A 2,656-nucleotide genomic window follows, 5' to 3' on the forward strand; every position below is an offset into this window, starting at 1 on the left:
CACACCTATAATCCCAGCACTTTGGGAGGCCGAGGCAGGCGGATCATTTGAGGTCAGGAGTTCGAAACCAGCCTGGCCAACACGGAGAAACCCCGTCTCTACTAAAAATACAAAAATTAGCTAAGCATGGTGGCACATGCATGTAATCCCTGCTACTGGGGAGGCGGAGGCAGGAGAAACAATTGGCCCTGGGAGATGGAGGCTGCAGTGAGCCGAGATCATGCCACTGCACTCCAGCCTAGGTGACAGAGTGAGACTCTGTATCAAAAAAGAAAAGGTGCTCAAACAACACTGACTCATTGAACGCTTGAAAACAAGCATCTCCTTTCCCCACCGCCAAAGAGCACCTTGCTCTTTGGCTCGCTGAGTTATTCCGGTTGTTTGTGATCGCCGACGCTGTGGCTGTGAACCGAGGGGCTCATGCCGCCTGGGTTTCTACCTCATCCGTAGGTGTGGCCCTGATGTTGCAGCAGGCTCTGAACTCCTAAAGCTCTGGAGCGAATTTAAAATTTTATTCATGTGCATGGCATAGAAGATGAATTCTTCCACCTCCACCATGAGTGAAGAGTCTGATACTCTATTGGTAGTTAACCAGTTAGGGGATATAGCAGCCGATCCATTAAAGAGAAGAGCTGTCGTCGAGGATCAGGGATGCCTGGCCTTATTTTATTTATGGACCACCCCAACCCTCCAGTCCATTTGGCTTTGCTTGCTCTTCAATACTTGGGAGAATACCGTGCAAACAGAGAAAAGATGAAAGGAGAACTGGGTATGATGTTGAGCCCACAAAATGTTATACAGAAAACTGCAACTCCAGGAGAAACAAAACTTCTGGCCTCGGAAATCTATGACATACTTCAGTCCTCCAATAAGGCAGATGGTGATAGTTTCAATGAAAGAAATTAATATTGAAGCAAAGCTCAGTTTTTTCTGGAAACTACAAACAAACGTGCCAAAACAGTGGTTTTACATATAGACGGCCTTGATGATATGTCTTTGAGAAATCTATGTGAAGAGGCTTTGTTAAAAATTAAAGGTGTTATTAGCTTTACTTTTCAAATGGCTGTTCAAAGGCGTGGTGTGAATCTGTTCAGATTTGAAAGCTGAGGCTTTGGCATCAGTGAGAGCATCAACCAAGGTTATGAAAGCTCCGTAAGTTGTGAAAAGTGAAAGTGGAGAAGAGATGCTGGTCCCATTCCAAGACCTTCTTGTGGCAGAACAGAACACAGAGCTACCTGACTACCTGTCTGAAGATGAGAGTCCCACAAACGAACAGTACAAAGTGGTGTCCTGGGTCAGCTCACACCCAGTGGGTGGAACTAGCTGGCTGAGCACAGCTGCAAACTTTTTATCCAGATTGTTTTATTGGTGACTTCAATTTGGGGTTCAAGGACTGTGTGAACCAACCAGGGGCCAGTTTTCCATTGTTGTGGTGAACTGGCAAGTGCAATTTGCAATGAATTATCATGAAAAGCTTTTAGATTACATGATTGCATATGCTGCATTTTACATTTTATTGGACATTTTACCCCACTGAGTGGTAAAAAGAACAGAGGCTATGGATGCAGTTGCTTTGTTTATGGAAGTATTTTGTTTTTTTTCTTTAATTTAATTGCCTCATATTTTATAAACCATGGGTCCACTGTTAAAACCAAACATGGGAGGAGGTTCCAAGATGGCCAAATAGGAACAGCTCCAGTCTACAGCTCCCAGTGTGAGCGATGCAGAAGACGGGTGATTTCTGCATTTCCAACTGAGGTACCAGGTTCATCTCACTGGGGCTTGTTGGACAGTGGGTGCAGCCCACAGAGTGTTAGCCAAAGCAGGGTGGGGCATCACCTCACCCGGGAAGTGCAAGGGGTCAGGGAATTCCCTTTCCTAGCCAAGGGAAGCCGTGACAGATGGTACCTGGAAAATTGGGACACTCCCTCCCTAATACTGCGCTTTTCCAACAGTCTTAGCAAATGGCACACCAGGAGATCATATCTCTGATGAACATCAATGCAAAAATCCTCAATAAAATACTGGTAAACCAAACCCAGCAGCACATCAAAAAGCTTATCCACCATGATCAAGTGGGCTTCATCCCTGGGATGCAAGGCTGGTTCAACATACACAAATCAATAAACGTAATCCATCATATAAACAGAACCAAAGACAAAAACCACATGATTATCTCAATAGATGTAGAAATGTCCTTTAATAAAATTCAACAGCCCTTCATGCTAAAAACTCTCAATAAACTAGGTATTGATGGGATGTACCTCAAAATAATAAGAGCTATTTATGACAGACTCACAGCCAATATCATACTGAATGGACAAAAACTGGAAGCACTCCCTTTGAAAACTGGCACAAGAAAGGGATGCCCTCTCTCACCACTCCTATTCAACATATTGTTGGAAGTTCTGGCCAGGGCAAACAGGCAGGAGAATGAAATAAAGGATATTCAATTAGGAAAAGAGGAAGTCAAACTGTCCCTGTTTGCAGATGACATGATTGTATATTTAGAAAACCCCATTGTCTCAGCCTAAAATCTCCTTAAGCTGATAAGGAACTTCGGCAAAGTCTCAGGATACAAAATCAATGCGCAAAAATCACAAGCATTCCTATACTCCAATAACAGACAAACAGAGAGCCAAATCATGAGTGAAAT

At 43.8% G+C, this 2,656-nt stretch overlaps 1 pseudogene; it reads left to right on the top strand.

Moving 5' to 3' along the window:
* The first annotated feature begins 470 nt into the window (after positions 1-470).
* LOC112133105 (armadillo repeat-containing protein 1-like) lies at positions 471-1,372 on the top strand (annotated as a pseudogene).
* The last annotated feature ends 1,284 nt before the right edge of the window (positions 1,373-2,656 follow it).

The sequence above is a fragment of the Pongo abelii genome, chromosome 3, assembly GCF_028885655.2.
Source record: "Pongo abelii isolate AG06213 chromosome 3, NHGRI_mPonAbe1-v2.0_pri, whole genome shotgun sequence".
Classification (NCBI taxonomy): Eukaryota; Metazoa; Chordata; class Mammalia; order Primates; family Hominidae; genus Pongo; species Pongo abelii.